Source organism: Gymnodraco acuticeps, unplaced genomic scaffold (assembly GCF_902827175.1).
Source record: "Gymnodraco acuticeps unplaced genomic scaffold, fGymAcu1.1, whole genome shotgun sequence".
Taxonomy (NCBI): domain Eukaryota; kingdom Metazoa; phylum Chordata; class Actinopteri; order Perciformes; family Bathydraconidae; genus Gymnodraco; species Gymnodraco acuticeps.
In genome coordinates this window covers 2,143,762-2,156,754 of record NW_022989867.1, presented here as the reverse complement: position 1 = coordinate 2,156,754, position 12,993 = coordinate 2,143,762, and the positions used below count along the sequence as shown (strand labels likewise).

Genomic DNA, 12,993 nt, shown 5'->3' with positions numbered 1-12,993 from the left:
CTGAAATGGGGAATTGAAATGACGGGCCAAAAGTTTTATTTACAAGTATTACAAGTAAGCATAGGACACCTACACACTGTACCACACACACACACACTGTACAACACGCACCTATACACTGTACAACACGCACCTATACACTGTACAACACGCACCTACACACTAGTGTTGCACGGTGTACCGATACTTGAAAGGTACCGCGATACCCTGCCGTTAAAAACGATTCCTCCGTTTCATTAGAATCGGTACTTTAAGGAAGACGGGGAAAAGTACTCCGCTGAGAAAGCGCTGTTTTAATAAGAGCTGTGTGTGTTCAGCGCTCTGCTTCCACTCCCTGCACTGCAGCCGTGCCTGCAGTCCCGCCCCTCTCAAGCACGCTCTAAGTCCCTCCCCTCTCAAGCACGCTCTAAGTGCCTCCCCTCTCAAGCACGCTCTAAGTGCCTCCCCTCTCTCGTGCACGCGCTAGCTGCCAGAGCATGTGAGAAAACGAGAAGCATGGCTGCAAGTGGGAGTGCAACTGCCGCTGCGCCTCGGCTTGTTGACAAAAAAGACGCCAGAAGCGAAATTTGGAAGTATTTTAGCTATATCTCTGACAGTGAGGTTATGTTTTGTCGGAGACCTCATTGTGTTGAATGTCATTTCTGTTGTTTAATATACAAATCTATTTTGACAAAAAAGTAGTTTGAGATGATGCTTATTTTTATTTAATACGAATTATTGTCATTTATTTTATTTATTGTTCTCATTGTTTAAACGTTTGTGTTATGGTTCTGGTGTGAAATAAAGCACAATAATTACATTTAAGACTGTTTCCCTTTTTTTAAGAAAAGTATCGAAAAATTATCGGAATCGCAATTCTTGACTGTATCGGTATCGAAACCAAAATATTGGTATTGTGACAACACTACTACACACTACAACACACGCACCTACACACTGTACAACACGCACCTACACACTGTACCACATGCATGGGCGTAGGAAGCATCCTGAATGTGGGGGGGACATTTTTAAGGGGGAGTGTGGGGGTCCTCCCCCACGAAAAAAAATAGATTTCCTGTATTCTGGTGGTTTGATACTTTTATGTGGCTATACTAGCATGAGGGAAATGATGGGTACATTTTGTAATTTCATCCAGTAGTAAAGAAAGGAAACATATTTGATTATTAATTCAGAGCCGTCTTTGAATTAATACAAAGCAGTTTAAATGCCCATTTTTTTGTACATTTATATACAACAATAAATATTTGCGAGTGCATTGAGAGATATTGTTGTGGAGAGTCATTTATATATAAATCGCAAAATACATTTGTGAATCCTTCTGTGAGCATTTATTAATATTGAGACTGATCTGACTCCATACAGATGTTAAGTTCACCTAGGAATGGTATCATTGACTTAAATGTTGCTCTTCTGTCTGATATTGGTCATATGATGCCCCTTGACTGAAATGCTTCCTGTTCAATATCCCCACTGATTTCCTTAACATTCTGGGATGAGAGTCCACATCACAATTGACTCTAACTGTCATTTCCCTTTCATCACTCACCTCAGCAATGAACCTCTCTCCACTGTCCCTGTGTTCTGCCTCTGACTCACTCTCAAGCGCCTAGATGTCAAGAGAGGTGGTGAAGTGATCATTATTTATTGAGCAGTATACTCTTTCACATTGAATCATAACAAGTCATACTGAATGTAAATACAACTGACTCTAAAGTAAGTCCCACTCTGTGGCATTGGACATTTTGAAGACTCAAAGTCCCAAGCAGAAGGTAGAATATTAGCTAGTCTATGTAATGTGCGCAGAAAATAAATAGTTAACTGAATACTGGGATGGAAATTGCCTATAAGCACTCAGTAAAACATAAACACACACAAAAAGCTTCTGAATGATAAGAAGTATAATTAAAACATAATGCACATTATCATTTTGAGAGAGAGTACCAAAGTTAAAGAACTCAGACAATAATCTCTTATCGAACTGAGGCTCCAGTAAAACACACTGTACAGTAGGCTACATCATGGTGTTTACATGAGCACAGAGAGATCGGGTTATTCATGTTCCCTGTTTACATGATAAATACTAGTAACCTGGCATTTCGATGCCTTTTCTCATCTAAACTATTCAGTATTTGTATCTCTCTATCATGATATAAAGACGAAACTCCTCTCCAGAAGTGAGACGCTTTTGCCGCCGCCGCCATCACTGTTAACTGATTAACTGCTACCAGCTGAAGACTTACTTTCCTATTCTTTGAAAAAAAAATGTGTTATGTCCATGTTGTCTGGGGGAGAACACATATCAAACCAAGAGATCGTCAGCTTTGATTTTCGCTGTATTAACAATGTCCTGAACACTTGATGTGTGTGCCTTACCTCCACTACCGGCATCGCTTCATACAACAGATCTGAGCTGTCCAACTATGGCAACACTCCTTGAACATTCGCGCACTATGTGAGAATCTGCCTTGGTACAAAGTAGCAGTGAAAACATGGTACGGAGTTTCATTGATTTGGGCATTCTCTCAATAAGCAAGTGGAATGGATTTGATAGTGAAGCTCTGACACAGCGCTCGACAAGTGCGGCGAGTGGAGAGCCCGATTCACGGACTTTTCCACATGGTAAAAGTGGGGGGGTCTAAACTAATCATTTGAAAAAGTGGGGGGGACTTTGTTACAGATATGGGCATCTGTTAATGCCTGCTATATAGTGACGCCTGTTGGCGCTTTAGTAAACTGCATGCTGACACAGGCTTACACTGTGATGTACTATATCCGCCATCGCGGGAATATACATGTGATGGAGTTGTGAGTTACGGAATAAAGCTGCAGACTGAAACATGGTGTCAGAAGTGGTCTTCTTGGACTAAAAACTCAAGAAAACTCACGTCATGACGACAAACAGTATTCCGGCACCCGAGGGCATGCATATGTCTGGTGATATAGCCAAAAACTGGGAGGTTTTTAGAGCAGAATTTGAGGACTTTATGCTCGCTACAGGTCTGACCGAAAAAACGAATGCGGTGCAGGCAGCCACGCTGAGACGGCTTATGGGGAACGAGTGCCGGCATATATATATATGCACAACGTCACGCTGACCGAGGAACAAAAGAAAGACCCCAAAACAATTTTGGATGCGTTGGGGGATTATTTCAAGCCGGCAAAAAATGTGATTTATGAGAGATACACGTTTGGATGCTGCAAACAAGGACCGGACGAGCCGATCGATAGCTTTATAACAAAGCTGAGGGAAAAAGCATCATCATGTGAGTACCGTGACCTAAAAGATGAACTGATTAGGGACAGGCTGGTACTCGGTATTGCCAGCGAGAGCACCAGACGGAGACTGCTGCGTGAACGGGACCTAACGCTGCCAACAGCTGTGGAGATTTGCCGCCTTGCAGAATTGACGGAGTCACGCATGAGGCTTATTGAGAGCCCGCAGGCACAGGTGGACAGTATTAATTCTATGGTGGACAGGCAAGGCGGACGACGCAAAATACAGTGGAAAACAGCTGAAAGAAACACAGCGGCTGAGAGAGAGCAGCAGTGGACCTGCAAATACTGTGGAAATGGACACAAACGGGGCAGAGAGCAGTGCCCAGCCTATGGTAAGACCTGCCGAGCATGTGGCGTTTCAAATCACTTTGCAAAAGTATGTCAGGCCAGCAGCAGAGCAGAGAAAACAAGAAAAGTTAATGTTGTTGAGGATGTACAGCAAACTGAAGGGGACTCGGATACAAGTGAAAACCTATACAATGTCACTGAATATGTGGGGAATGTGAAAGCACCGGGACGCAAATGGTTTGTACACCTACACCTAAATAAGAAAAGACAGCTATGCCAGCTAGATACAGGGGCCACTTGCAATGTTATGGGCCGCCAGTTTAAAGAGAAACTGTCACCAAAGACAGCCTTACAGCCGACCAGAACAAGGCTAAAGCTGTACTCTGATACATACATGCCATCCCTGGGGAAATTTCACACTGACTGTGTGGTCAGGGGGAACATACACAGACTTGTGTTTGAGATAGTGAACACCAAACAAAAGCCCCTGCTCGGTGGTGCTGTATGCACTGATCTGGGCCTTGTGAAATTCACTATTCCAAGAGAACTACTGCCAGCGGAGGTGAACACTATTGATGCAAGCCAGTCTATGCCACTCACAAAAGAAATGCTACTGAAAGACTTTCATGATGTTTTCCATGACCCGATCGAGTCAGTCCCAGGTAATATTCATTTCGATCTGAACCCTGAAGTGACACCAGTCCAGTGCTCACCACGAAATGTCCCTGTAGCGCTAAAAGCCCGGGTTAAGGAAGAGCTGGACAAACATGTGAAAGCAGGCAACCTTACGCCAGTGACAGAGCCAACAGCGTGGATAAGCAACATGGTGACAGTAGCTAAACCAGACAAGATAAGAATCTGCATTGACCCAAAGCCTCTCAATCAGGCACTTCTCAGGTCCCATTACCACATGCCAACGCTAGAAGACGTCTTGTACAAACTGCCCAAGGCTCGTGTCTTCACACTGGTTGATGCTCGTGACGCCTTTCTCCAGTGCAAGCTTGATGAGGAAAGCAGCCGCTTGACGACATTCTGGACCCCATGGGGTCGGATGAGATGGCTCAAACTCCCGTTTGGAGTCTCAGTGGCGCCAGAGATCTATCAGCGCAAGCAACATGAGCTGCTATCAGGCCTGGCTGGCATCGAGCCTATTGCGGATGACATCCTGGTGGTCGGGTGTGGCGATACGGACGCAGAGGCTGAAGAGGACCACAACACCAACTTAAGAGCTCTCATGCAACGGTGCAGGGCTGTGAAGCTCAGATTGAGTGAACGCAAGCTGCAGTTCAAGCTCAAAGCTGTACATTTCCACGGCCATGTACTGTCTACAGAAGGACTGAAAATCGACCCAGAGAAAACTCAAGCAGTGTTGGACATGCCGACGCCCACGGATGCTAAGGCAGTGCAACGCATGATCGGGTTTGTGACATATCTGGCTAAGTTCCTGCCAGGGCTATCGGAGATCTGTGAGCCTCTTCGCAGACTCCTGGATAAGGACACAGCATGGCACTGGCTGCCAAAACACGATGATGCAATACGCGAGATAAAGCGGATGGTCACCAACACGCCGGTTGTCAAATATTATGACGTCACAAAGCCTGTAACGATCCAGAGTGATGCCAGGATGAATGGACTGGGGTGCTGCTTGCTGCAAAAGGGGCAGCCCGTAGCCTTTGCCTCACGCGCACTGACACGGACTGAGCAAAACTACGCTCAAATAGAGAAAGAGTGTTTAAGCATAGTTTTTGCATGCCAGAGATTTCACCAGTACCTATACGGCAGGGACACAATCACTGCAGAAACAGACCACAAACCACTGATCACCATCTTTAAGAAGCCCCTCATGAATGCGCCTAAACGCCTTCAGGGCATGTTACTGCAGCTCCAGGGGTACAATCTGGATGTTGTTTACAAACCAGGCACAGAGATGTATGTCAGTGACACTCTAAGCAGGGCCACTCCACCGTATCGTGGTTCCGACACCCCCTATGTACGACAGGACAGGACAGGACATGGACAGGACATGGACAGCTTTCAGGTGGAGGACTAAGAGCTGGATCAGGCACAGCATCTGGATGTTACTGACTTCAGGTTTCGCCAAATTGCCCAGCACACAGAGATGGACGATGTATTACAAGCTTTGACATCAGTAATCCTCAGGGGATGGCCTGATTTCAAAGAGGACACCCCCCTCTTGGTGCGAGAATACTGGCCCTTCAGGGATGAGCTCAACGTGCAAAACAGTGTGCTATACAGAGGGCAGTGCGTTGTTATCCCTAAGGCCTTGAGGGCAGAGTTGTTAAGACGCATACACACCAGCCACATCGGGGGGGAGGCATGTTACAGGCGCGCCAGGGATACGCTGTTCTGGCCAAACATGAGAACAGAGATAAAAGACTATGTGTCGAACTGCTCTGCATGCAATGAATATGCACGAGCCCAGCAGAAGGAATCATTGATGTCGCATGATATCCCAACACGTCCATGGCAAACAGTGAGTATGGATATCTTCTCTTACGCTGGCCAAGATTTCATCGTCCTAGTATCCCACTATTCAGACTTCTGGGAGATTGATCTTCTGCCGGATCTATCAGCTGACACTCTCATCACACGCTGTAAATCTCAATTTGCATGCTACGGACAGCCAGACAAAGTGCTCACAGATAATGGCCCACAGTTCGCCTGTGAACAGTTCAGGAAGTTTGCTGCAAAGTGGGGATTTAACCATGTCACATCCTCACCCAGATATCCAAAATCAAACGGCAAAGCTGAGTCAGCTGTCAAGATAGTGAAATCACTCTGCAAGCGGGCAAAGTTGGATGGCACGGATAAATGGCAGGCCATTCTCCATTGGCGCAACACGCCCACAGAGGGGTTGGACAGCAGTCCAGCCCAACGCTTAATGTCACGAAGGCTGAAGACTTCGCTGCCGGTTGCGGACAGCTTGCTGCAACCGTGGTTAGTGACGGGAGTGACGGAGAAGCTGCGGTTGAAACGGCGGCTTGCAAAATCCGCCTACGACATATCGGCAAGGGACTTACCAGAACTGAATGTTGGGGAACACATAAGGATGAGGCCTCTTCCAGGAGATCGCACAGGCCGTTGGCAACTGGGTCAATGCCTCCAAAAGTCGCTCCTCGCTCATTCGTAGTGGAGGTGGACGGCACGCTCTACAGGAGAAACCGGCTGGATCTGCGGGTTGCGGAGCGCTCAGCCCGGATGCGACAGCTGGTAGGGCCGGAGCAGAGCAGCCACACGGACCGGGGCCATGTCAACGCAGAGAGGGCTGCAGGTGGAGCTCGAACCGACCCGGTCCAGGATGACACAGGTTTGGGGGAGCCTCCTCACTCTCCAGGGGTCCCGGCGCAAGGGCGGGGTTTGACACCAGGGAAGCCAGTGAGTACAGAGAGCCAAGCTGTATACTCGCGGTGTGGTCGCCTGTTACGGCCGCCGCAGAGACTGAACCTGTGATACAACTGGGAACATTGTCACTAAGTCTGTTGGACTGTTAAGAAAAAAAAAAGAATTGTTGGATATTATTATAGTTTTGTATCGGTACTTGCATGGTTAATCAGTATTGTAATTGTTTTCATGTATTGGAGGTTGACAATGTTAAAGTGTTAGCTTTACACAATGTAGCTCTTACCTGCACTTTAAAGTGACATGCTGATGTTGTTTACAGCTAAAGGAAAGGAGATGTTACAGATATGGGCATCTGTTAATGCCTGCTATATAGTGACGCCTGTTGGCGCTTTAGTAAACTGCATGCTGACACAGGCTTACACTGTGATGTACTATATCCGCAAGCGCGGGAATATACATGTGATGGAGTTGTGAGTTACGGAATAAAGCTGCAGACTGAAACAGACTTGTCCCACCCTCATATAATGGCTGCGACGCCCGTGACCACATGCACCTACACACTGTACCACACACGTCTACACACTGTACAACAAGCACCACACTGTACCACACACGCACCTACACACTGTACCACACACACCTACACACTGTACAACACGCACCTACACACTGTACCACACACACCTACACACTGTACAACACACACACTGTACCACACACACCTACACACTGTACAACACGCACGTCTACACACTGTACCACACACACACTGTACCACACGCACGTCTACACACTGTACCACATGCACCTACACACTGTACCACACACACACACACACTGTACCACACGCACCTACACACTGTACCACACACGTCTACACACTGTACAACACACACCTACACACTGTACAACACGTACTTACACACTGTACAACACGCAACTACACACTGTACAACACGCACCTACACACTGTACAACACGCACACACTGTACAACACGCACCTACACACTGTACAACACGCACCTACACACTGTACCGCACCGTACAACACGCACATACACACTGTACCACACGCACCTACACACTGTACCACACGCACCTACACACTGTACCACACGCACCTACACACTGTACAACACGCACCTACACACTGTACAACATGCACACTGTACCACACGCACCTACACACTGTACCACACACGTCTACACACTGTACAACACGCACCAACATACTGTACAACACGCACCTACACACTGTACAACACGCACCTACACACTGTACCACACGCACCTACACACTGTACCACAACTGTACCACACACACTGTACCACACACACAAACTGTACAACACTACAGCATACAAATACATAGAGTAATGTAGGCCTGTTATACTGAGTGATATATATTTTACACTATGCTCTGCTTTCTGCATGGACCTCACAGCTGTTCAGCTACATTAACAGCTATTATTACATGGCTTAGTTGAATAACTACATTTTCATTGGTCAGTTTTGGACCGTCTGTTATTTCTGTATAGCAGAGCGTTGCTAAAGACGCTTCAATATCAGTCATATCAATCCGCAGACAAAAGTGCGGTACATTTCATGACTTCAGCTGTGTCCAAAAAACATTGAAATTGCTAACAGACTTGGACAGTTAAGCTGCATTCTCATGATAGGCACTTCTCTTTCTTTAGCCACTGCAAGGCTCTGCCCAACCTTGCTGAAAGAAGCCGGTTAAGTTTTGTTTCTATTGTTAGCTTGCACCGCTACATACAACTGTCATCTGATTGGTTGCGTGTTGAAAAGTCAGAGGTAACTAGGTGAAAGTTGAAATAATTAGAACTTCAAGCGCAAAAACCTTGATTGGTACTGCCGTCATTTTAAGTTACATTTCATGGCGCTATCATCACAGTTCCAGACCTTGCTACTAGAACAAACTGTTTTCTTTTCTCAATAAAATCATGTTTAAATCAATATATTGTGTTATTTATTGATTGATTTAGTAATCAGCAAAGTACTTAAACCTGAAATGGTCATTTCCCTGCCGTTATCCCTCACATGTTACAGAGGTTTGATAGAGTAGCATTGTATTTAGCTAAAGCTGCGATCTCAAGTGGTCAATCGAAGCGCACGTGGAGATGCATTTTTAATGCCAGGTGTCGACTGCAATTATACCAATGCTGTTCACCTGTGATAGGATCAGCCAAGACATTTTCTAACGACATGGTGTGAACAGATTTCTTCTACATTTCTGGTGTTGTGAAACCTCTAGTTTCACATAGATTATACTTTGCGTGTGTGAAACCAGAAGAAGAATATTTAAAGCCCCTGCCTCATCTCATATGGCTTAGATACAGCTGGGTCTCGTTGACTAATCTGCTGTCAGCCATTAACATAAAGAGCTCTGCATTAAAACTGGTTCTGATCTGCTAAATATTATGACGCCTGACTCAATAAGCAGCTTTTAGAACAGGAGCGGTGAAAATATTAGCTGTGGCGCTATAAACTGAGAAGTAGGATTATGTATGAGTGTGTGTGGATGTGTGTGTGCAGTGGGGACGATAGCAGCAGGGAAATTCTAAAGTGATCATATTCACGAGTGATCCTAAACCTGGGTTAACACTGACAGCTCCTGCCTGGAGAAGAGCTTCTTAATCCTAAAGCAGTTGCAGTCACACACCAAAATATTGTGCAAATTAGCCAAAGGACTATATATATATATATATATATATAAATATAATACATATATACACATACAGTGGGGCAAAAAAGTATTTAATCAGTACACATATACATATATATATATGTACACATATACATATATATATATAAATATATGTACACATATATATATATATAAATATATGTACACAATGTACACATATATATATATAAATATATGTACACATATATATATATATAAATATATGTACACATATATATATATAATATATATAGTATAATATAATACAAATACACACCATAGAACATTTTAAAAATATTATTGGGCACTTATATGGGCCAAAGGACTATATATATATATATATATAAATATAATACATATATACACATACAGTGGGGCAAAAAAGTATTTAATCAGTACACATATACATATATATATGTACACATATACATATATATATATAAATATATGTACACATATATATAAATATATGTACACATATATATAAATATATGTACACATATATATATAATATATATATATATATAGTATAATATAATACAAATACACACCATAGAACATTTTTAAAATATTATTGGGCACTTATATGGGCCAAGTACAATACAGCTTTATTTATAGAGCACTTTAAACCTTTAAAGTAGTGTATTTTATGTTTCCAGGAGGAGGATGTGTCCACTAAAGAGCATTAAAGCTGGAGAATGGCTCCATTAGAGAGCGTTACTGCTGGAGGACAAGTCCACAAGATAGCGGTTCTGCTTTAGAACTAGTCCACAAAATAAAGTTACTGTTGGAGATCGAGAACACAAGAATATGACTGGACTGACGAGACCACAAGTTTACTGCAGGAGAATGAGTCAACAAGATAGCATGTCTGCTTGGGGACGAGTTTGTAAGATAGCATCAGTCCTGGAGGATGAGTCGAGAAGACAACTGCTGAAGAAAGAGTCCTCAAGAGAGGGTTGCAGCTGGAGGACGAGTCCACAAGACTACAAGACTACTGTTGGAGGACAAGTCAACAAGACTACTGTTGGAGGACGAGCCCACAAGACTAAAGCTGGAGGACGAGTCCACAAGACTACAGCTGGAGAATGAGTCCACAAGACTACAGCTGGAGGACGAGTCCACAAGACTACAGCTGGAGAATGAGTCCACAAGAATACTGTTGGAGGACGAGCCCACAAGACTACAGCTGGAGAATGAGTCCACAAGAATACTGTTGGAGGACGAGCCCACAAGACTAAAGCTGGAGGACGAGTCCACAAGACTACAGCTGGAGAACGAGTCCACAAGAATACTGTTGGAGGACAAGTCCACAAGACTACTGTTGGAGGTCAAGTCCACAAGGGAACTGCTGAATAATAGGTCCACGAGAGACGGTTGCAGCTGAAGGACAAGTCGACAAGACTACTGCTTGACTACGAGTCCAAAAAAGAGCGTTACTGCAGGAGGACAGGTCTACAAGAGAGGGATGCAGATGGAGGACAAGTCCAAAAGAGAGGGCTGCAGCTGAAGTACCGAGTTCACAAGGCTAGTGCTGGACTACGAGGGTATTACTGCTGGAGAAGGAGGAGGGCCAATTTGTGGCCCTACGCCAAGTTGTGGCACAAGGCCCACCGGGTCTGTACACAAGACGTAACACATGTGTCGCGAACGTTGACGGGGGGCAGCAAGTGGAGCATGCTCGTGAACTTACGCATTAGATTAATGAATTGCGGCGCATTTGCGGATAAGATGAGGCCCCCTCCGCAAGATGAGGCCCCACGCAGTCTGCGTGATCTGCGTGTAGGGGGGGGGTGGCCCTGAGAAGGAGTCCACAAGACTGCTGCTAGAGGACAAGTTGACAAGACTACCGGAGGAAGTGAAGTCCGGAGGAAGAGTCCACCAGACTACTGCTGGACTCTGATCCAACGTAAGATTCAACTAGGACAATAATTTATATAAGAAAAACGCCTTAGATCAGGGGTGCCCAACCAGTCGATCGCAGGGAGATTCCCAGTCGATCGCGAGATGTGTCTAAAAATAGAACAACAATATTCTGATTTATCATTAATGTCCTATAAGATAATCTTCCTGTGCCAGAATAATGCACTTGAACGCATCAAAGCTTTGTGATTGGCCGGCGTGACCCCATGTGTCTGGGCGTGGCTGTTGGGCAGCGGGCACTAGTTCGCTGACGTTGTCCGTGTCAACAGGAGTGACAGTTCGCACACACACCGCAATTATGACAGAAGCAAAAAAGCCCAAAATATATAACTTTCACTCCGAGTGGGAGGAAGATTATTTTTTTATCTATTCCAATTCAAAGTCTACCTGTCTCATCTGCAATGCGAGCGTGGCTTTATCGAAGAAGGGTAATTTAGGAGCGGCATTTTAAAACAGTGCACAAACGCTCCCAAAAGGGGAGGGGCCTGAAAGGACAGCTAAATGCACAGCAGTCCATTTTCACCAGGCCCAACAACAAGAGCAAGGCTGCTACCAGAGCATCTTATCGTGTCAGTCACGTTCTTGAGAAACACATGAAGTCTTTCAAAGACGGCGAAGTTGTGAAAGAAGCATTCCTGGAGGCTGCCGACGCGTTTTTTGGGGCCAGTAAAAATAACAGAAGCATTTCAACAGGTTTTTGATATAATAAAAACTCAAGTTATATACCGTTATTAATCAGCTGTAAGTTTTAGTTTGTTTGAACTTATTCATTATAATTATTGTACAAAATGGTATAAGAATGCAAACTTAAATTGATTATAGTCTATTATCAATTCAGGTTAAGAAACTAGTGTTGCTTGCATCCTATTTTAAAAAGGCATTTATTTTTATACTCTACTAAAATGCAACAAAAAAAGGGTTTGATTCTATTAATTTTGTCTTTTTTATTGCACTTTGGCAGCAGATTCCTGTGTAGCTTCAGATCTGAGTTGTCTTATTAGTAAGCCTAATTTATGCTTTTGTAGCAACATTATTTTTATATAATGGCAAAGAAAGGGTTCAGAGTCTTTTCTTGTTTCCCTGTGTCATATGTGGTAGCACTGTGCAATGGAGTAAAAATGGAGTATTAATCGTACAAAGGTCAGTTTTATACAAGTAGAAGTGTGTATTTACCTGGTAGTAGGCTGTCAGTAATGGCTACGCCTCTCTATTTGGACTGGTAGATCTCGGCAGGCTGGCAACTTTAAAAAGTAGCTCTCGGTTCAAAAAAGGTTGGGCACCCCTGCCTTAGATGGTGTGAAGATGTGTGTGGATCGCTGTCATTCTTGGTCTTAAGATAAATTAATCATAATAATAATACAAGCAAAATGTTCTTTAGTGGTGATGTTAAGTCTTTGCCTCGTGTCCTGTTTTGATGATGAATAAATGATAA

The 12,993-nt window shown here is 44.3% G+C and overlaps 1 protein-coding gene across 11 annotated transcripts in view; it reads right to left on the bottom strand.

Moving 5' to 3' along the window:
• Positions 1–12,993, bottom strand: part of LOC117532867 (kelch-like protein 25) — a 56,581-nt gene that overhangs the window by 4,118 nt on the left and 39,470 nt on the right. The window contains exon 11 of one of the 11 annotated variants that reach the window (XR_004566940.1): positions 1,550–1,609. The exons of 9 other annotated variants lie outside the window; for them this stretch is intronic. The gene's annotated coding sequence lies outside the window, so the exon portion shown is untranslated. Of the gene's footprint in view, positions 1–1,549; positions 1,610–6,784; positions 7,044–12,993 lie in introns of those variants that run through there. One more of the 11 variants, XM_034196479.1, reaches the window with a different exon arrangement.